Below are 23,853 nucleotides of genomic sequence, written 5' to 3' on the forward strand. Positions count from 1 at the left end.
GCTTTTTTTTGGTAAAGACATTTGAACATATTTTTAACCAAATTATTTTTCCCCAAAAAAATAAATAGCGCATATTTTCTCGTTTTTCTGACCAGATACACGTATTCCATTACAATCATTTTCCCCCGATTCATTACAGGCTGAACAAAACTTTAAGGATCCTTTAAATTCAAGGTAACCCCTTCACATTTTTAATTTTTTTTTTTAAATTCTAACGTTTTCTTTTCCAAAAGAAAAGGTAACAACATTAAATGAATAGTTCCCCTGTATATACAAGCGTGCTGCTATACTCTCAATACTCTTAATTTTCTGTTTGAATTCTGTTTGTTCAGATTTAGAACATTTAAACATTGTCAATACTTGTTGCTTAGTGTTGATTGTATTTTAATAAAGTAGGTTTACGTAAATGTGCGCCAGAGAAAAGTAATAAACACATCCTAAAATATGAAATGCAGTTGTCAAAACTTAAATAAATATCTGAAAGTTTTGACACACATTCAAAATTCGTGGAGATGGCACGCAGCTAAGAAGTGGAATACTTCATATGAAAGACGTTAGGAATTTTTATGATATGCATTTTTAAACATAATGTATCAAGCAAATAGACAGAAGAAACGACGTTTCAACAAAATCCTTCTCTAGATAATTTCTTAAAAATCAACAAATGTTAAAATGATATAAACAATATTTTAAACATTTTTTTAAATAAAATGTCAAAGGGGTTCCGATCTCTGCACACTATACCAAGTACTATAACCTCCACCGTAAGGTGTACCAAAGGTCAGCATTGCGGTAAATCTTATTATGAAGAAATCACTAGTGTTTCCGTGGGTCTTAACTCGATGACAATGAATAATTCATAATCATCAGTTATATGTAAATATAAATATAAATGGAAGCTCATGAACATCAGAGGGGAAATCTATTTACAAACAAGTCATTGATGGGGAAAATCTTGGACGTCTGAAAATTATCGATATGATTGATTTTCTTGGAATATATAAACTAGCAGTCAAACTGTGAACACATTTAAATATGTATACAGTGAGATAATCCTTAGCATGCATTAACGATTTGTTAACCATTATCTTTGATGTAATTCAGGAAAAGATTCATGACCACATAGCCTTACCTTGTGAGAATACATCCAGTGAGAAGCTTTCAAGGAAGAGAAGATTAGCGCCCGAGTTAGCGGCAGATCAAACAGATCCGTGCACGATGACACTTTGTATAAATAAGCAATCACCTGCAAGTGGAAAAGGAGAAAAGCTGCACACTTTATATCTCGGGATCGATCTTCGCTCCCATTTAAAAACCTGTATATCTCTGGCCCGGTCGCCATACCCACAGAAGCATATGTTTCATCTCGGAATTCGTGTAAACTATACGCGTATTGAAATGTAAACAATCCTTATTAACCGTTCACTTTGTGAATGAAATATGAAAGTCTTTAACTGTGTTTGTAGATTTCAAGACGAGGTATTTTTCCTGGATCTTATACTCCATTCCCCTCTCCCTGTAATCATGTATAACATTTTAGTATTTATCTACATTTCTTTTTGACAATGCTTAATTTTTTTCATATATCAACAAAACTGATATTTACTTAACGTGCATCTTATTAAGCCTATAACATTGAGATTTTCAGGAGGGTTCAAAGATCCAAATTTAACTTCCATGGTTATCTTACTAACAAATTTGTTTTATTCTGTGTATCAAAAGGCAAGGTGACAGAAAAAAGGATTTGAGTGAATGTCAAAGCACTGAATGGTTCTACTCTGCTTTGCACTGTATCATAATCATACAAAATATACATTGAGATTTTTCGAATGCAAGCTAATACATTCTATTTTTTCTTGGTAAGATTGATGACAAAGAATGACCGCAACAAAAAATCATTTATACTTTGGACATAAGTAAATACAGAAGCTAGATATAACGTACAGTGCTTTGTACAAAAATTAGCCTTTTGCAAAGGAATTCCATCAAACAAAGCATTCTTAACTTGAAAAAGCTATGGCCTTTAGAAGTGCAGGGAATCTGTTCATAAAAACAATCCATCATTAGGATATTTGTTTCAGCTTCATTATATTTCCATCAATATCCCAACGCAAACATCAAAGGACTGAAAGTCGGTGATGTTTAATGGGGATTGTCCGTTGTGAAATTAAATGAAAAGTTACAAAATGCGACAGTTTTTTTTTTTCTATTTAATATCAATATAGACGAACAGATGCTTTATATCAATTCTGAGCTTGTAAAAAATAAATTCACTTGCTAGCCAATCTGTTTTGACATATTCGTCCAAAGTCTGAAGCTAAATCGATCAAATTAAGTAGAAAATCTCATCAAAGTTGTCGCTTTGATGAGTTCTATATTTTGAAATAATGTTTTGATATAGAATTAGAAAAATGGTTCATTTTCATTCTCATGTTTAATCATATGCCAGTTTTAAAAATCACGCGTCACTACAAACCTTTGTGAACATGACTTGAACAACTTTTCGAAAAGATTACATGTAATTGCCTAAATATTTTCTGTCGTGAATATTTAGCTGGAAAATGCATTTTTGTTAAAAACATATTAAAATTTGTTTTGAAAGACACTTGAATACATACATGTCGAAATGAGTTTTCATCTTGGAACTGTGCCGGATTTTGAGGAACTAGTGTTGTGAGGAAAACTTTTTTCCCTAGGTCTTGCTCTATAGTTAGAATTTTCTTTGGAAGCCTGGCATTAAATTATAACTTTCTCATGTGGAACATCTTATTTTAATGTAATAAATATAAAATACATGACTACTGCCTTAACATATAAGGATTTTTGGGCTTGGGTCAGTAGAAATACGTGGTAAAGGGCAAGCATCGCCTTCGATAAAAAGTTTTCAGACTTTTCCATTTTTTTTCCAAAAAAAATTTTTTGGGTTTGGGAAAAAAACTTTTTTTTTTTTTTTTTTTTTTTTTTCAACTTTATTCAGGGTGCCATCTTTTGTTCCCTTTTCAGAAAATATTTTTTTTTCCCAAACCCCGAAAGGGGTTTCAAAAACCCCCCTTCAAACAATAGATCGTTTTCCGGAGGTTAATTTAAAATAGTTGTACTCTGCATTTTTGATTTCCCAAAGGGAAAAAATTTTTTGAAAAATTTGGAACACAAATGTGTTAAACCCCAGGATAATTTTAGCAGTGGCAATTTAAGGTTTAAGATTACCCAGCAACTTTTGGATTTTTCAGGGTTGGTTAATATTAAATTTCGACTGAAAAAGGGCCCAAAATTTCCTTTTTAAAAAAAATTCATTGAAACAAAACAAATTAGGAATAAGCAAACACAGATTATTAAAACATTAGAAATGGGATAAGGTTCCAAAGAGAAGTTGCTACCCGGTCGACCGGCCATTACCGCCGTATGTCCCTTGTCATGATCGCGTACACGGGAAAATCCATATACAATTCACGGTTTGAAAATAATAAGCAAATAATTTGTAAGAAAATTATTCAACACTCAACTCACATATAACGATAGATTGTATTTTTTACAAAATCATTGTATCCACTATAAAATTTGCATAGTGCATGTTGACTTCAAACGATACTGTTTATCTCCATACGAGTATCATAAACTCGTCAACAGCTTATTCTGGTTTAACATTGTCTATACATAGAACATGCTCTTCGTATCGAATCAACCCGGAGACATATTAAACACATATGCTGACGATGATGGTAGATTTCTACATAAATTAAAAAAGTTGATGACAAAAGCTTGAGTCATACACGGTACTCATTATCGAGTTCGGAGAATGAAAATAGATATTGTTAATTGGTAGGCTTTCGTCGTTATATATATTCAAAATGCCGATATAAGTACAGCGGCAAAGGAATTTAATTTTTTTACCACAAAGAAGTTAAAAAAAAATGATTCGCTCATGTATCGTAAATACAAAAAAAGGTCTCCTATTAACAAAGCACCAAGTAGTAGTATTGAAATATCAGTTACAAAAATGTTAGATGTAGAAAACATACCCCCCCTCCCAAAAAAAATATTATTAGTCAATCACAAACACAAAACTTCCCTTTTATGTCATCTTTGTGTTACTTGTGTGTACAATTAGTATGTTTACTACAAAAGAAATTGTCAAGTGTGATGTCATAAAATCTATACTTTATGGCGGGAAATATTTGTATTGAGAATTGAAAAGACTTACAATGTACGCCCTGATACCATAAATATGGTAATAATTTTGATAAAGTTTTAATGTTTACTGTTTTTTTTAGTCCTTGATCCGCGACTTTGTAGAATCTAGCTAATTTGAGTTACGGGTCACAACGACGGTCAAGGTGCTCTAACTGCAGAACCTAACCCTGAAAACCACACGCTTGTTGCAAAACCTACAGAATAAAGAGTACATGAATTTGATTTGAACTTTCATAAGCAAATAGCACTTACGGTTTTGCTGAGCAAGCTAATTGTTCAATAAAGTAAACGAGCAGATTCAATCAAAATTTATCAATATTTACATTTAATATGAATTTCGTTATGAAATTCATTGAAAATCTTCAACACTGAACTTTATATGAACACAAAAAATTGTCTCTTCATGAAAGAATAAAAAATAGGAACTGCATATATATTGTCAATGCAATAGGAACACCATATATTACCTACATATTGCAATGTATTGTTTTAGCAAAATTTATTTATAAAACTGGGATGTCTTGTTGAAGTAAAATCAGGATTTGTCACCCTTTTCGTGCACAGGGGGTCAAAAACGATGCTTTCCTACAAAATTCCTGCTCCTTAAACTTTTAGTACATTTTTGCAGTAATCAATTCTTATGGAACAAATTTGTAGTATCCTTCAGATGTGATATATGGTTTTAGAATTTAGATTTTGCACGATGGAGCCCAAACGGGGGTTAAAAGTTCTGTTCACTGAACTTCTCTTACATTTGTAGTTTGTGTAGTCTGGTCATATATTATCTTGAATAAGTCTGGGTGTCTCGATCTTGTTTTGTGCATTAAGGTTTCCAAATTTTGATTTTCACAAATGGAAGCCAATGGTGGTTTGAAGCTGGCTTTTTCTATAAATTATAGAATGATTATGGCTTCTTTCTTTGTAGCCAAATATGAAGGTGAAAACATTTAGAAGGAAATACTTTCGCGCGGTATTGTTGTTTCATATCAGCATCTAGTTACCTCTGGCTCAATTAAAAAAATAGCATGTACTATAATCATGTGTAATATCTTTGTGAGATACAAATGAAGCTGATCACAATAAAAGCATTTTCACAATTTATATTATGCTATCATGACCAATCTGACCTGGGAATTCAGACAATTTGAGGAGACACTCGTTATACAATTTAAACATTTCAACAAAGGACACGACCTAAAAAAAGCACCAACAGTTTGGGGTTCTGTTTACCTTTCACAAAGTAAGGTCAATTAATCAATATGTTTGAATTCTCTCTAGTATGCTAAATCAGGTGGTGTTTGTTGTCAATTTAATTGAAAAAATAAGTGGTATTTCTAGAACAAGTATTTTTTTTCACTTAACGTGTCAGTATTTTCTATAAGGGAAACTTTGTTCATTAAAATTAACGTTCAGACGCCAGTATCGTACACGAGACTATAACTATAGCTTATAACTTATTTCCGGTACAGCTGTCAAATAGAACATTTTTGCCGCTTTTGTATCTGTCTTAAGAGTAAGCTCAAAAAGGAAAGAAAAATATTGCAGTGCTAAAGCGACAAAAATATTAAGCCTGATTATTTGCCTAAAATGGAAGGTCTTTTATTATTACAGAGGAAAGCTGTCTTGATGATTCAGCACCTGATGCCTTGTGTTTTTCACGATAATATCCCATTTTATATTTTATGCAGTATTTGCCTACTTTTACATCAGTTGTCCCTCTGGACGAAGGTTATGATCAAAGGGCATAAGAAATAAAGACTGTTATTAAATGATAATGGATTTTATAACCCCAAAGACGTCGATTTCCACTATTGTCTGTGCTTATATCTCCCCCGGTAGCCATCTCCAAATGTAAGAGAGAAAGTGGAGTCTTCAGCTTAATGATGTCTCTACTTGTAACCTAGGCAATAAGCAATTATAAGATATTTAGAGCCCGCATCGAGGAAGCCATTAGCATCGTTACCTATCCTCAAATTGGACACTGGGTGGCAGTTTTACATACATTTATTTTAAGAAAGCTACTGTCCGTAATTAGATTCTCTTTGGGACAATAAAAACGTTGAAGTGATTTCTTGAAATGTAAAAATCTCTTAATTCCATAATAGTGATTGTATATTTATTTACATTTAAGGCTATATTTTTTTCTTTTTGTTTTGGATATGAGTGCCTAAGTGGCACTGGTTTATGCTTCATTTACCCTCTTCATTTTGCTAAAACACAAAATATGGTTAGTCTTTACTGCAAAATTTTATTTTAAATTCATTTGTTTTGACTTTTTCTCAAGCATTACAATATCAACAATGATGAAAATACAGCTGTCCTTATAAAAATACTGAACAAGGCAAATACCATTTTAAAAATCTGCAGTCTATACTGTACAGTTTTAGAATGAAGGATATGGAGATAACAAACAGTATTCAATATCAAAGTCCATAAAACAATACAAAATAGAAGTAGATCAAACACGGGACCTCCAAAACATCAGAGGGTGGATCAGGTGCCATGGAGGAGTGAGCATCCCCTGCCGACCGGTCAAATGTGCCGTGTGCTCTTTGTTAATTTCGGGAAATAACGGAAAAATCCGTCGTCAATTCAGTGTATAAATAATGGACTAACAATTAGTATGAAAAACGTCAGTCAGCATCTGACTCAATAAATTGTATTTGCTGATCAGGTCATTGTATCGACCATAGAACTTACGAAATGAATACTTTAAACGAGACTGCTGATATTCTTGTTTCATCAACTTAATTAATGCCAAAGGAACATTTACATTCTGTGCTAATTGACCATGACTGATTACAAGCAACCCTAGAAACATGTATAGTTAAATATTTTTGTTTCAACACACCTTTTGATTCATATTCAACTACAGTTGTTGTAAATTAACACGATTACAAACTTTCATATTGAATGTAATTATTGCAATATCATTCATATCTTCTCACTTGATTAATTTCCAATGTAAGTTTGTAGTTCTAAGCTTTTAAGAAAAATTGGTAACATGTATTTTGCATTTAAAACTTGTTGATTCTGCTTTTTTCTCTTTTTTAACCATTAACATCAAATGACAGTCAATAAGCTCAGCAAATTAATTTTCTTGATGGTACATGACAAATAATTAAAAAAGAAATAAATCAAGACCATTTCTGAAGCTTTTCGCGTCAAACTGTTTCTCTGACTTTGTCTGTAATTCCTCTTGGTCAGGCATAATCGCGTGCCGGGGATTATGTTGACATGAAATCATTCCCAGCCTACAGCGGAAGAGCTGGATCGGGACGAGAAGAAAATGCATGGACTACTTAAACTTGATCCTTCTCAGTGTCAGACTTCTATCTAATTATACAGAATTGTGTAAACCAATTTATGGGGATTTCAACAATTCTTCACATTTTTTGCCTTGCATATTTTTTGCAGGGAAAGTTTTGGTCGCGATAAACGACAATATTTTCGGATGAAGCATTGGGCTTTTTTGGGGTTGTTTTTTGCGGTTAGCTGTATATATTGCCTAGTTTGGAATATGGACATTTGTAGAGTTAACAATTTTAATTGACGACACATTTTATTACTTTTGAAAATATTTTGGCCAATCATTTAACAAACCAATCTATATTTCAAAAAAAAGAAATGCCCTTAGAATAGGGTGGCCACCGTTAGGTATGAGAAGCTGTACCAACAATAAAGTCTTCCTTTTCTATAATCAGAGACCAGGAATTGAATTTGACACATGAAACACACGGAGCCTGAAGATCAATTGGACTGATCTCAAACATTTCAGTCATCAATCCCATATACAAAATATCCCAAAAGCGAATTCCGATTTTTTAAACATTATTTCCTTCAATGTTGACGGGCGTTTTCGTACGTTTTGTTTGGTATTTATTTACACATTGAATTATTTACGAAATTGTCCGTTTCCACAATAATAACAAGTAGAACACGGCGAGTATGGCCGTCGGCAGAGGATGCTTACTCCTTCATGGTACCTGATCACACCTCTGGCGTTGTAGTGATTGTGATTTTCAAATTTTATTATAACAAAAATTTTAGACCAAGAAAAAAACTTACCGTTACCTCTTTTAAAGCTATCCTTTGATTACATCATTTATTTGTTTCCAATGTGCCTTCATGAATAAAAGTAATTGAAAATTTTTAAAAACACATATTTTTCGAAGATTTTTCGTTCTAACATTTATTTAATTTTCTATGAGTAACCTAAACACGATAAATCAATTTGCATTTTCCTTAAATTTGTTGTATTTGTTGTTTACTGATAGCTGCATAAAATACTGGCGACAAAACTTTGTTTTGTGTGCAAAATGATAAACTTTGACAGGAGTAGGGAAATTGCGTCCAGTTTAATCCGACAGAGGGAGACTGATTACATTTTGTTCTCAATAATTGTTTGAGAATGAGAGTCATTTATTGATTTCCTCTAACAATCACAGCGTTTTATTCTTTTTGGGCAGAAAAAAGTAACTGTGAAAATCTGACAACGACGATTTCCCATGCGAGTCTCTAGTGAATCTCTGTTGTAAGTGGTTTTGGTCAGACTACCATAAGCATGCTTAAAAGAATCACAGATTCGCAAAATGCTCTGCGCAAATAAACATATTAACTTACGTTTCCCCAATATCCAAACATGATGAACGTGTGAGATATGAAAGCGTCTCGTGCCCAGAGTCTCTGTACTTGTATATAAACAAATTAAAAGCTTACATCTAAGACAGAAAAACAAACACTGGCAGAAACGACAGCATCCTGTACCCAAACATGTATTTGGCTTTGCATACGAATTGAGGATGATATCAACCACTTCTCTCATCAACATTAGTAAATACGTATCACTGAGCGAACAAATGATACCCCCGCTCCAAAATGAGTTTGGTAGCAAAATCAAAGTTTTGCCGTGGCAAACCCAGAATATTCGCTAATTAATCAGGAAAAAATAAGAGGTGTACTTTTTTGCACTTTAAATAATTGAAAGTATCAATTTATTGTGTTTAGTGGTACAGGAAGAGTTGAAGATAAGAAATGGTGACCCCCGAGTGTTTCGGAACTTTACGAAAGAAAATTAAAGAAATACCGACGGACACCCCATCACTATACGTCTTTATATACTAACCCCCACATCCTTTTTAAGCAGGGCGGTATAACAAAAACTAGAGGTACTGTGAGCAATGAGCTCACTAAATGATACCCCCCGCCTCCCATATGAATAAAATGGCAGTGTCCATGTTTTGCTCTGGAAAATCCAAAATATATGTCAGATCAAAAAGTAAAATAGGAGGTCCACAATGGCAATATGTAATAAAGAAAGTTTCATTAAATTTCCTTCAGTGGTATGAGAGGAGTTGCGGATAAGAGATGGGTACCCCAAAGCGTAACAGACGGACGGACGGACGGACGTACAGACGGACGGAATTAACGATTACTATATACCCTCCCGCTTTTCAAGCGGGGGTATAAAAATCTTAGTTAAATGTTAGGATGACTTTCCTGAGTGGTTACCAGGAGAGTTGATCAGTCTGAAGCAAAAAGCGTGTGGTTTACAAGATTCAACCTAATTCCCATTGAAAACTGTGTCGTGTAACGCCAACACAGAGCATACTGTAAAATCAGATATTTTCTTGGGGTTCAATTTTCATGGTCCCCACGATAAACTAGAGGTACTGTGAGCAATGAGCTCACTAAATGATACCCCCCGCCTCCGATAATGTCCATGTGTTGCTCTATATTGTTTAACGGTAATGTGTAAAGAGGAATAACTCGTCCTATCAAATGTTATCCAGAAGCTTCTATTAAGTGACGTCATAGGTAAACAAAAAATGGCAATGTCCATGTTTTGCTCTGGGAAACGTAAAATACGTGTCGAATAAAAAAGTAAAATAGGAGGTGCACAATGGCAATATGTAATAAAGATTCTGTGAAAGTTTCATTAAATTTCACTCAGTAGTTTAAGAGGAGTTGCGGATAAGAGAAAAAGCGTAACAGACGGACGGACAGACAGACGGACGGACAGACGGACGGACGGACAGACAGACGTACAGACGGACGGAAATCCCGATCACTATATACCCTCCCGCTTTTCAAGCGGGGGGTATAATAATTAAAGTCCAGGCTTTTCGATATCATTGATAGCTGCTTTTTCAATAAAAATGGAACTCGTAAATTTACTTATCTTGTCGTTGGTCATTTGCAAAATTATTTAAAAACTAGAGATACTGTGAGCAATGAGCTCACTAAATGATACCCCCCGCCTCCCATAATGTCTATGTGTTGCTATATGTGAACAGCTTCCTATCAAATGTTATCCAGAAGCTTCTATATGTGACGTTATAGAATATAAATATAGAATATAATGGCAATGTCCGTGTTTTGCTATGGGAAACCTAAAATACATGTCGAATAAAAAAAGTAAAATAGGAGGTGCACAATGGCAATATGTAATAAAGATTCTGTGAAAGTTTCATTAAATTTCACTCAGTAGTATAAGAGGAGTTGCGGATAAGAGATAACGCCTAACAGACGGACGGACAGCTATACAGACGGACGGACGGAAATCCCGATCACTATATACCCTCCCACTTTTCAAGCGGTGGGTATAAAAACATTCTGATTGTACACACAAGTACTCTGAAGTCGACGTCAAAAAGATGCTTGAGTTTCTGATTGACAATATCTATGTTGTTTTTGGAGACCAGGTCCTCCAACAATATATTCCAATTACCATGGGTACCAATTTGCGCCCCGTTATTAGCAGACCTATTTTTGTAATCATATGAAGCAGAATTCGTGCAAAGTCTTATGCGTGAAAAGAAGAAAACACTTGCTATGGCCTTACACTCGACATTTAAATATATCGACGACATATTGTCAATTAACAATTGTAATTGCCATTCTTATGTCCATACGATATATCCTGTTGAGCTTGAGATAAAAGATACCACTGAGTCTGACACATCTGTTTCATATTTGGATGTTTTAGTTGGAAGAGACTTTTATGGTAATCTAACAACCAAGCTCTATGATAAACGTGATGACTTTAACTTTTCTATCGTCAACGTCCCTTACTTATGCAGCAATATACCTTCATCGCCTGAGTATATGTATCTCAGTTGATTCGATATGCAAGAGTGTGATCTACGTATGAACAATTTTTAAAAAGAGTTAAATTATTGACAAACAAGTTGATGAAACAAGAATATCAACAGTCTCATGTAAAATCATCATTTCGTAAGTTCTATGGTCGATACAATAACCTTGTCAGCAAATACAATTTTTTTTATTGAGTCAAATGCTGACTGACGTTTTTCATACTAATTGTTAGTCCATTATTTATACACTGAATTGACGACGGATTATTCTGTTATTTCCCGATCATGACAAGGAGCACACGGCGGGTGTGGCCACTCCTCCATGACACCTGATCCCACCTTTGATGTTTTTGCTCTGCTTCTATTTTGTATTGTTTTATGGAATTTTTGATCTTGAAATTTTTTCGTTATCTCCATATTTCCTTGAGAAAAAAAATATTCCTGGGGATATGATTTAACAGTTTAGTAGTTGTGTGTCTAAATTTTAAATTTCGTGGTGGATATGAATTCATGGGTCTCTTGCATACATCGAAAACAACGAAAATTAGTGAGTTCACAGTTCTCTTTTTCGTACCATACATGAAGTAATGCTTGTGACACAATTACAATTATTCCATATTCGCTACAATATTACTAGTGACTGGCGTGCTGTGACACTCAGTCAATATACAGTTAAATCAATGGTATAGTTGCATGCATCATCTGTTTGTTTCCTTACTTAAATTAATATACCCTGATATTAGATATATTCGAAGGGATCTTTCTCAGCTCAAGATAGTTTGTTTTTACATAAGGCTACAGTAAAATAGATTTATGTCCTCTATTGTAATTTTGATTTTTTAAAATATTTGGTCATGTCCAATTGCACATGCAATTTTAGGCTGCCTACAAGCTGTCCTGAACCGCTCAACTACTGTAATAAAAACTCTCTGTAAGTCTTATTATACAGTGGGGTGAGCTGATTCAAGGGATGGGAAAATACAGGGTTAAAGTCAGAGAGGAACACACACACGGACGGACAACCCCTAGTTTTCAAGCGGGGGCATTGAAATATCAATTTTTAAAACAAAGGCAAAGTCAATCGAAAATATACATAAACATAATATAGGGAACCGCTACCGTGTCAATTTTTGACCATTGCTACAAATTTCCACACCAACGTATTATTCACGTTGAGTTCAACAAATGATACACCTGCTGCCAAACATGTGCGAGTATAATGGCGAATTACGTATTTGGAAAACCCAAACATATGTCCCAACAAAAAAAATAATAAAGGAGGTGCACAATGAATTCTATAATTATTATACTATGGGTCTCATTAAATTCATTTGGTATAGGAGGAAGAGTGGATCAGAGATGGGTAACTTTAATATTATAGATAGAATGGTGGAGTCCATGATTTATCACCCAATATCATTAATATACCTAACGTTATTACCACAGGCACCTGAAGCGTAGAAACACCCTTCCAACTACTACATTTTAACGAGTCTATAGTTCCTAAAGACGTCACGTCGATTCCATATAGGTATGCATATCATTCGTGCAAACGGTTTTAACTATTAAGGGTTTAAAAATTATTGTGCACAGTATTTTTAATATACAGTTTAAGTGCAAATCCTACATGTAACTCTTAATAAAAGTACGAACGACTGCACAGAATGAAGTACGGTTTGGATTTACTGGGATTTTTTTTTTCAAGAAAAAAAAACTCTTTATATGTTGATAGTTCCTGGGGGTGTATCAATGCTTCAGATGCATGTGCTACAATCCTAAACAGTAAACCTCTAGAACACACTATACATGTATATCTGACTGCGGCTGCATACATCCTATTCAGTTACAATGTACAGAACGAAAAGCATCATTCAAGCTCAAAAGTTCATTATAAATATAAATTTAAGTTGCAAATGAATGATATTGCATAGAATATATGGAGATAACGAAGAGCATTCAAACTCAAAAAAATTCATTAAACAAAACAACTTTGGAGCAGAACGGAGACTTCAAAAACATCAGATCCTCTGCCGACCGGTCACATCCCCCGGCGTGTGTTCCTTGTTATGATCGGGAGATAACGGGAAAATCCGTCAAAAATTCAGTGCAAATAATGACCTTACAATAAGTATGAAAAACGTCAGAAAGCATTGTACTTCCTCATAGACGGTATTTGCTGACAAGGTCATTGTATCGAACATAGAACTTACGAAATGATGACTTTACGAGATTGCTGATATTCTTGTTTCATCAACTTGTTTGTCAATAAATTACCTAGTTAAAGAAATGTCAATACGTAGAGCATGCTCTTGCATATTGAATCAGCTATGAGATATACCGGGTAAATCCCGTATGCATGTGATGAAGGTATATATTGCTGCATAATTAAGGAAAAGGTTAAAGTCATCATGTCTATCAAAATAACCGGCAACCCTTTTGAAAGGATGAACATGTGTAAAATATAATTATTTTGCAAACAAATGAAGCGAGTTCTTGACTGGTCAGCAGAGGATTCTCACTCCATCTGATTCCACCTCTGATGGTTTATAGTTTGAATGGACTTTTGAACTTGAATACTGTTTGTTATCCGATCATATTTCATTCTATCTCTATCGTTTGACTGGGCCTGTAGGTTCGTTTGAACAACATAACGTTCTATCAATTAAGAAATCTGTAGGGGCGAATCTGGTGATTTTTTAATAACATTTTATAGGTAGATCCTCATGTCAATGTGAGATATTTTTGGTGATACATGTATTTATTTCAGGTTTATTTCAAATGAAAGCTTACATGGTCGAGAATATTTACAGCGTAAGAAGTAAGAATACCACGCTGGACGATTATCTTTCAAACAAAAAAAGGTTGTTTGTATAAAAATAAATTTAGAAACTATACCATAGTAACAATCACTATAGGGATACGTGTATTTCAGCTGATTGGTTGACAAGCACGTGAAATCGGTGTTACCTCTACCCAACAGAGGCTCTCGGTCTTCAAATTTTGCTTTCTCTTGTTATACTGAATTTTTAATAAAAGAATTTTTTAAGTGATGGAAATCCATGTCTGTTAATAATATTTTACCATATAGAAGAGGACTTCGATCACAGCTGAAGGTCTTGGGCTAGATCTTTGGATGCCTGTTTCTGCTTGTCAACTGTGTCGTCAGTTAAGATGATATCTGGAAAAAAATTCCAAGAAGAATCGATTCTCTCTCGGACTTGTGGCGATCTGCACGGACCATGACATATTTGCTTTAATTTCCTTTAATTTCAGATTAAAAACAGTGTAAAACCCTTACCTGCTACTGTTCTTCGGTTTTTTTCCCTAGGACACAGTAACAGCTGTGATGGCGGCCTCTGTAAATCGATGTGCCTCAGATTAGGACCATATTACACCTTTTGCAATCCATGAACAAGCTCATACGTTTCATTACAAGGTATGAACAATTGAGCGTAAACCTATTTGACCCCCATATGTTGCGTTTATAGATGTAACCATGTTTCTGTTCTTAATCATGTAACGTACATTTGCTGAATTGATTTATTAAAACATGTGTAGTGTAAAATGATTCAAAACTCTGTTTTTTGTCAATATCTCTCCGTCTGTTTTTAGTAATTCTGTTTGTTGTTTTTAAAAGGAAGGAACATTCTATATACAAGAGCAAACCTTCCTGGTGTGAGTTACGCGGAAATAATATACACCCTGCGTTGTCTTGTTTTTAAATGCTTTACCTTGTCTTTGAACAAAAAATATATACAAGTATGTTCAAATTGTATTAGCTGCTATTTAATAAATTGTGTACATTTATCTTAACTTTTATAAATACTACAGCGTGGATAATTTACTCATTTTCATAATTTTGTCCTTTCTGATTTGGCAAGTACATTCAATTTATAGATTTATAATTATCATTAATTTGTATTATTATCGTAAACGTCATCCATACATGTGATGATTTAAAGGTTAAATCTAAAATTACCAAAAATACCTTAAATTATTGTTACACAAATGCTATCATTGATAATCAACAATCATTTCAATTTGCAATGTCAAGTGAAGAAACCTACACTTACCCTGTGCAGTCTTTCTCTCGGTAAGATAGAAATGCGAGACACTCTGCCAGGGCCCGAACGCTCGATATATTTAGTATCAAGTGTAAAATAAACGAAAGCGTTTTTACAAACAGGGTAATTCTCCTAACGTCCGCAATCTAGCAATTCGTAACTCGATAGAAATTGCTGTTTAAATAGAAGTCGTTTACACAAATAAAATAAAAATCCATTCGACAAATATGACAATGATCTTCCAAATCCAATATACTTGAAAGAGGTCACAATAACGTTTACATGCTATGTACACGGGGAATTTAATGTTGTTTGAAGTCATTTCAGTTCAGTTTCTCTCAATTTCGGCTAATGGATGATCGCGTCATACATATTTCATGTACGCGTATTCAGCGTTAGGTTTATTTTATTGTTGGTTGTTCTTCACATAATCATCTGTCGACATTTAAATCAATAAATGGCAATCTTAATGAAAGTCACTTGGGTGTCTCTTTTTTCTCCAACATAAAGAAAGTCGGGAATTTTAGTAATCGTAGTGCTCTTATCTGATGAAATTTGTCGAATAATAAAAGTTCATGGGGGGTTGCTTATATCTTCTGTTATAACAGAAATCCGGACCGAAACTTAATAATTAACCTTTCATGCTGATACTAAATTCACAGGACTGGTAATAAAACCTTGTAATTTAATGACACATATTAGTGCACGTGGGTACTAAAATTGCAAATTTGTTCATCACAGTACATGTATACATGTAAACATAAATATATAAATATATACTAGTAATTTAAAAAAAAACAACCAGAGTAAGCATTTATTGAAAATCTATATTCAAGATGTAATTATTATATTTTATATTAATTATATATATAATATAAAAGCGGGGGCGTTCAATCTTCTCATACCCTTGGTTGCGCGACAGAAATTTTTCCCTCAGCCATGACGAAATGGAGACTGATTACATGCTGCAAATTATGGTGTTTCTCCAAAGTCTACAACTAACACAGGTATTGGAAATATTTTATTCCTTTAACGGTTGGAACACTCCCACTCCCACCCACACAATTGAGAAAAAGATTGTTTACGTAGAAGAATGATGTCACTAAATGTATGCTAAAAAACAACTATTTTAATATGTACTTATTAACATGTAACCACAATTTTTGGGCACACTTGATCACCAACTTTGATGAAACTTTGCCCATTATCAATGTACGTGATACCAGAAACATATATAACTTCAATTTTATTTACTGTGGTTGCTATTGTAACAGCCATAGAAGTTTGAAAAAATTAGTTTTTCAGCTGCTTTGAATCTATTAAACCCAAAGAAAAATAGGACATTATAACACAGATAGCGTAAGAAAATCGGGATTTATTCCTATTTCCTATGATTACCATGGAAACAACTTTCCAGTAATTAAAGAGATGAATTTTGGCTGCTTTAGGAAATTAATTACCTTTTGATCAAGAAACATATTTTCGACTCTCCTGAAACCCTATTTATCTGAAAGACCTTAAATTTGATAACATGCATTAATAAAGTTTGATGAAGAAATTAACACTGTTGTTATGGTTACCAAAAAAGTTCAATTTTCATAGAAATATAGCCTTATCTGGTACCTTCTTGCATCCAGTCTGAGATTGTGGTAGACAAAATTGATTCAGATTTGTTCTTCGTAAATAAGAGTCCTATTTTTAAAAAAATGAGAAGCTACATAATTATGAGGATATGTATTCAAGGAAACAAAATATTTTTCATCTTTTGTACATAATGTTCCCTATAATTACCAATTAAAACAACGGTCTATTTTAAACAAGAGGCCCAGGGGCCACATCGCTCACCTTAGTATCTTCGGTTATGCACTTCTTTACCAGATTTCCCCTCTTGTTATACCTATCGTGGCCCCCTACCCCCTTGCCCTGTCATGATTTAAATACTTTAAATTAGAATCTTCACTACCCCAGGATGCTTCAACACAAGTGTCAGCTTTCTTGGCCCAGTGGTTCTTGAGAATAAGATTTTTTTCCTAAATAGTTCTATGTAAAACATGATTTTTACAATTTAAAATCTCCATTACCTCAGAATGCTTCCACATAAGTTTCAGCTTTCCTGGCCCACTGGTTCTTGAGAAGAAGATTTTTAAACATGTTTCCTATATATTTCTATATAAAACTTCTCTATTGTGGCCCCGCCCTACACCTGGGGGTCATGATTTTTAAACTTTAGAATCTACACTACCCAAGGATGCTTCCATATAAGTTTCAGCTCCAATGGCCCAGTGGTTCTTGAGAAGAAGATTTTAAAAGATTTTTCCTATATCTTTATATGTAAAACTTGGATTTCCTATTGTGGCCCCGCCCTACCTCGGGGGGTCTTGATTTGAACAATTTAGAATCTACACTACCCCAAGATGCTTCCATATAAATTTCAGCTTTTCTGGCCCAGTGGTTCTAGAGAAGAAGATTTTTTAATGACCCCACCCTATTTTTGTTTTTTCTTGATTATCTCCCCTTGTGAGGAGACTTGGCTCTTTATTTTAACAATTTAAACTCCCCTTTACATAAGGATGCTTTGAAGTTTGTACCAAGTTTGGTTAAAATTGACCTATTGGTTCTTGAGAAGAAGTTGAAAATGGCAAAAGCTTACAGACGGACGGACAGACAGATGGACAGCTAGACGTACAGACGGACATCGGGTGATCAGAAAAGCTCACTTGAGCTTTCAGCTCAGGTGAACTTAAAACGAGTCGGATATGTTGATTTGGACCATACCATATTCTCTCAGAAGTGAACGTAGTTTTATATAGTGTTTGTAAAACTAGTAAAGAAAAATAATATCCCTTCCTTCTGTTTAAAACATAGTAATCATGGCAACCAGTAAGAATTATCATTCTTTGTTTAACAATGAATTTTTTAACTATATTAGACTTTCTTAAGAAAATTGTTTTCCCTCTCCTGACCGACTTTCTAATAATGGCTTGACTTATTTTATTTAACCTTCATGGTACTTTTTATTCTTAAATTTGTTCATTCCGTCAACAGTTATGTTGAAATTTTTTTTGTGAAAAAGTAACTTGTCACCTTTCTACCGACCCAATATTTTTAGCCTGATTCGGGAGAGATCAAGCCAACATTCACTTAATGGATGCCTTACCTGGTAGCTTTTCAATTTACTAATTAAAAAATTATTACATGAAAATTAATAAATAAAATCAATATCTTTGAATAGTTTGTTTTTAAAGTAACGCATAAACAAGACTAGTGATTTCGCAGATAAAGTCTGGCTTTTAAGAGAAAAAAATCATTGTCACTTGTCTGCATAGCTGCAAACGTTAATCACGGGACTCTAAACATGTTCAAAAAAGCCATTTCTCAAACTTTATGACGTGTTGCCATGGTAACCATGACACATAACAACCAACTTTTGCTTAATTTGTGTTTATGGTGTCAAATACTTTCATCATGGGGAGTTTTGAGAAATTCTGAGTTCTACGTGTCACAGTTCCTATAAAAAGTTGAAATCATTCAGAGAATTAGTCTAACATTTAGCTTATGTTAAGAAGGCCTCGGGTAAGTCCTAAAGTAACTGTAGATCTAAATGGAAACGGTAAATATGAACTCAACAAATCTTCTGCTCTTCTTCTGCCACAAATTTGACGGAAAATCAACAATCAACAAATGTTTCCCCTAAAGTACTTTTAAATTTACCGTTAATGAGAACAAAGTTATATTGAAAGTGAGCTGATTTGCCTTCTTTTTAATAAAGTAATTAGATGACATTCAATTTATTGAAAAACTTTTCAATCAAAGTTCGATATATTTAAATGTTTATTCACAATTTCTCTCTCCCTCTTTTTTTAAATAATGCATTTATATTATATCTGAATTAGCTTCATTGCTCAGATCAAATAGTTATTTTAATGTTTTCGAAATCTATCTCCAGGTTTAAAACGAAGAAATGTTCAACAAACTATTCTAAGCTATTTTTTTCGTAGCATATTCCACTAAAGATCTGCGAACTAAACCATCCCTTTCTCTCTAGAAATCACAGTGTTGTATGAATTATATGGAGATAAAGAACAGTATTCAAACTCAAAAGTCCATTAAACATTACAAAATAGTAGCAGAGCCAAAGGAGAACACCAAAACATCAGAGGTGCATGGATCAAGTGCCATGGAGGAGTGGGCATCCCCTGTGGACCGATCACATCTGCCGTGTGTTCCTTGTCATGATCGGGAAATCGTCAATTCAGTGTGTAAATTATGGACTAACAATAAGTATGAAATTAAACCCGTCAGTCAGCATTTTACTCAATGATAAATTGCATTTGCTGACAGGGTTATTGTATCGCCCATAGAAATTACGAAATGATGACTTTAAACGAGACTGCTTATATTCTTGTTTCATCATCTTGTTTGTCAGTAATTTACCTTGTTTAAGAAGTTGTTCATACGTTGAGCATGCTCTTAAACTGCGTATCGAAACAACGGAGAGATATAAATCCCGTATGCAGGTGATGAAGGTTAAGTGCTGCATAAGTAAGAGAAGTTGACTATTGAAAAGTTAATCAAGTTTATCATAGAGGATTCTATTCGTCAATATCACCCCTTAACGTTTTAGGAAACGTTAACATTCAGTGATCCAGGTTTTTAACAATTGTAAAAACCTAAATAAGAACATTCTAAGACGTACTGAGTATATATTTTCCTTGTTCCTCTCTTCATGCACTGCTGTTTAGTTTCTGAATAACAAGGATATGTTTACTTTGGAAGATTTTGCCTCTTATTCATTTCCATAGTTTACATTTCCCTTAATGGAAGACAAAAACCTGAACCATCACATTGAGGTTATTATCTTTCTGATCATAAACTTTTGATAAGACAACTACAATGAAATTGCAAATAAAATTAAAAACTAGTATATAATATAATTGTTTGATTGCTACATGTATCTTGACAAAGCAAATTTTGTACCGTTGCCTTTATATAAATAAGGTTTATATACCCCTTCTCTGCCTTACGTTCAGGTTTTATTTTTAAACACACTCAATCTCTCACCTTTTATATCAAGGTTTCGGAAGGGAAATACAACCTTCCATACGAATACTTACGATTTTTTTTCCTCTGAAGTAGTTTTGCTTTTTTGTAATTTTTTTTCTGCAAGAGTATTTTGATAAGTGGTGAAAAGAAAAAGTCTGCATTTCAAAGACGACTCAGGATTGGATACAGGTAAGAAAGCTAATCCATTAACTCTAGGCCCAAGAACTTACAACAGTTTCAACAATTATTTTCTCACATTTTAAAGGAGTCAAAGGGATCAATTTTGTGTGGCGATGAGTTCTCTCGGTAAGTGCATGAACAGTTCTTACGATTAAGGGGGATGTACAAGCCATATTGGATCTAGTCTGGTGTAAACTAAGAAATACCAAGAATGCGCTTAATACTCTACTAAACTAGCTCAAAGTTACTCAAACTGATAATGCACTAATTACCTACTGTTAGAGACCAAAATTAGTAAATAATTAAGTTTATTTTGTCTTAATTAGAAGAAAATTAATCATGTTAGAACTGCGCAGCTACAGCATTCATGAGATGAAAAATGCATTGAAAATGGAGTTAGTTTAATTCATTGATAATATGGCTACAATCATTTGTTTCGTTTTTTTCTTGTCATTATCCATAATTCTTGAAAATTTGATTTTTCATATGGGTGTCTTCCTGAGGCCACGTGTTTATTTCGTCCGCCATTCCTCTGTCACACAGAGTTCGAATAACAATGATTTTAGAATAAATGCGACCATAATAACATCAAGACAAGAAATTACTAAGTAATAATCATTAGGTTATATTACTTACTACTTTTATTTGTTGCATCGCAACGTCTGATTAATGAAAAAACGCGATTTTAACCTCATTCCAGCAAATCGGGAAAAACTGTTCTGTTTACAACTCGAAATTCCTCGTTAGTATTATTCCACTAAGCACATGGTTGGCATGTGCATATATCTGCTGTGGATAGATCCGTTTATTACCATGATTATATTTAATTTTTATGGAACAAGTCTTGATAATTTGTTGGTTTCTTTAAAACTCAATAAAAAAGGATTAAAATGTCCTAAACATATGTGTTTACGGTGGGTCTTTTTTCTGTGGCGATAGAAGTTATTTTCAAATGGGGCACTGCAAGGAGGATGCTTAGCATTTAATTTGAAAATGTTAAACAATATGCAGTGCATGAAAAATAAATTATAATTACATGTCTTCCATTCGAAAAGTTGGTACATATGTCTATTTTGTTTAGAAGTTAGATAGAAAAAATAGGCAGTTATAGGATTTCCTCATAGTCACCTCACATAAAAAGCTAGAATGTTTGCAATGACCAACACATTGTATGGGGTCATGTTTGGACACAAAACGCATCATGTCTCATTAAGTTGACAACGTTGTAAGCTCTCGCTCATAGAACATACAAAGCTTGATAAAATATAATGAGTTGTTTCTATGAAATTTAGAAGCGAGCACAATGTTTGCAAAGAAAGGTCCATTGCATATGCTATGTCTATCATCGCAAAAAAAAAAGTGCGTGCTAACCCCCCCCCCCCCCCCCCCCCCCACGCCCCGAATATCCTATGTTTGTTTTTCAAAATAGTGTCAAAGATTGAAAAAATTTGCATTACTAAGTATTTGATGGAACATGTACTAGCCTTATAAGACCACTTGTTATAAAAATATTTGGTTGCCCTCTCTCCCGATCTACTGCCTAGAAATGGCCCGAATCATTTTTTTAACATTCCATTACACGATATTTTTTTCTTTTTCTTCCGTCAACAATTCTTTTTAAATTTTAAGGATTTCTTTTCTCACCTATAAATACGGACCCAATGATTTTTTCCTGAGTTGGGAGGAACACCAAACATCATTTTAAAGATGTTTGTAGGTTGATTTTTTCTCTTTACTTTGTACAATTGTAATTTTGAAAATATGGGCAAATAGACAAAAAAAATTTATTCATTAAATCTCCTAACCCACTCTGAATGATTTCATGCCTTTTCAACTGTTGCTCCTCTGTAATGAAAATTGTAAATGCATGTTTATTTGACACAGTATACGAGGGTTGATCAAAAAGTAAACAATATCTTTGGGAATTTGATATTTATATTATTGTTGAAATATTCAAGTATTTTTCAAAGTGTAAAATTTTAATTGAAGGTCTTTGATAGCATATTGCTTTATTAAAAACACATCCCTTTTCAAACTTGCTTTCACCGGGCAACATAACAAGTATCATATTTAACCATCTGCCTTCCTTCACTAAAACGATATCCAATCATTGATTGAAATTATAGGAAGCCATTTAATAAACTGTGAACAAATTCTTATACGCTACTTCAAAGGCATTTCTAAGATATACATGTGCCATAAATATTATAGTCGTTTGTTGAACGAGTTCCACTGAGACAACCATTTTTCGTCAAAAGTACCTGAATAATGACGTCATTTTCAGATTGTGACATCACAAACAAGGAGCAAAACTTCAGCATATGCTATTTATAGAACTTGTGTTTGGCTATCTAATCTGCATTGTGGTTTTGTAGATATAGAGATATTTCGCGAACTTTTTGATAACGCTTAAATTCGTACTAGTAGGTACTAAAACAAGGTCATTCACGAGTATCGATTTTATGTTTCTTTGTGTTTTATTGGTGATAATTAAAATTTTAAGAGATAATATAATTTATCTGTGGCAAACTTACAAACTCTTAATTTTTAACTTTGATGGTGCTCATTTTTACCTGGAATCAAAGAGTTAAAAAAAAATTTATATCAATACGTAAACTATTTAACAACTGTTCGATAATAATACTAAATATTTACATTTCCAATAAATTTCCCCTATGATTCTTTACAAAATAAAATGCAGTATATTTTCTCATGAACTACATTAGGTATGTATCACGAATAAGCATGAATATCTCCATTGTTACGTCATAATACCGCTCTTGACGTCAAAAAATATAGTGCACACTGTTTTATTTTAAAAATGACAGCGTAAATTTATGGCAAGTCATCAGAAAAGTAATGTAAATATAAGAAATGAATTTAATTTTTTGAAGATTCATGAGGTATATGAATTACAACGCTTCACGCCGGCATATTTATCATGAAGCGCTAACGCGCTTCATGAAATATGCCGGCGTGATGCGTCGTAGTTCATAACCTCATGAATCTTCAAAAATTAAATTCATTTCTTAAATAAATATACTTCAGGCCACACTATAACACCTTTCCTCTTTTGAAAGTGTTCATATTATTTGAAATATTTTGCAAACTGTAATTCTCTTCTACATTTAAAGATTGTTATGCCCCTCCATATTAAGAAGAGGTCTGGAAAACAAGATTCTGTGCTAAAAATAGACCACGTGCTACTATCCATGAACTACTTTCATGGTTCTTTACACTCTTTTTGAAGACAACGGTACCTTGTTTTCAACTTGAAA

General features: G+C 33.6%; 1 long non-coding RNA gene across 1 annotated transcript; it reads right to left on the reverse strand.

Annotated features, from left to right (window-relative positions):
* Positions 1-1,050: 1,050 nt before the first annotated feature.
* LOC134250903 (uncharacterized) lies at positions 1,051-15,686 on the reverse strand. Its single transcript, XR_009988621.1, has 4 exons — positions 15,362-15,686; positions 14,587-14,644; positions 14,370-14,466; positions 1,051-1,246 (listed from the first exon to the last, which is right to left on the reverse strand). It is a non-coding gene; the product is annotated as an uncharacterized LOC134250903 (long non-coding RNA).
* Positions 15,687-23,853: the final 8,167 nt, after the last annotated feature.

This window comes from Saccostrea cucullata, unplaced genomic scaffold (genome assembly GCF_032062105.1).
Source record: "Saccostrea cucullata isolate Sc308-1 unplaced genomic scaffold, CSIRO_AGI_Scuc_v1 ctg1687, whole genome shotgun sequence".
In the NCBI taxonomy this organism is placed as follows: domain Eukaryota; kingdom Metazoa; phylum Mollusca; class Bivalvia; order Ostreida; family Ostreidae; genus Saccostrea; species Saccostrea cuccullata.